The following is a 433-nucleotide window of genomic DNA, read 5'->3' as shown; positions in this document are numbered from 1 at the left end:
TTGAGTCAGTGATGCCATCCAGCCATCTCATCTTCTGTCATCCCCTTCTCCTCCTGCCCCCAATCCCTCCCAGCATCAGACTCTTTTCCAATGAGTCAACTCTTCGCATGAGGTGGCCAAACTACTGGAGTTTCAGCTTTAGCATCATTCCTTCCAAAGAAATCCCAGGGCTGATCTCCTTCAGAATGGACTGGTTGGATCTCCTTGCAGTCCAAGGGACTCTCAAGAGTCTTCTCCAACACCACAGTTCAAAAGCATCAATTCTTTGGCGCTCAGCTTTCTTCACAGTTCAACTCTCACATCCATACATGACCACAGGAAAAACCATAGCCTTGACTAGATGGACCTTTGTTGGCAAAATAACATCTCTGCTTTTGAATATGCTATCTAGGTTGGACATAACTTTCCTTCCAAGGAGTAAACGTCTTTTAAT

Source organism: Bison bison, unplaced genomic scaffold (genome assembly GCF_000754665.1).
Source record: "Bison bison bison isolate TAMUID 2011002044 unplaced genomic scaffold, Bison_UMD1.0 scf7180017864037, whole genome shotgun sequence".
Classification (NCBI taxonomy): Eukaryota; Metazoa; Chordata; class Mammalia; order Artiodactyla; family Bovidae; genus Bison; species Bison bison.
The sequence above is the reverse complement of the archived record's forward strand: the minus strand, read 5'-3'. Positions refer to the sequence as shown.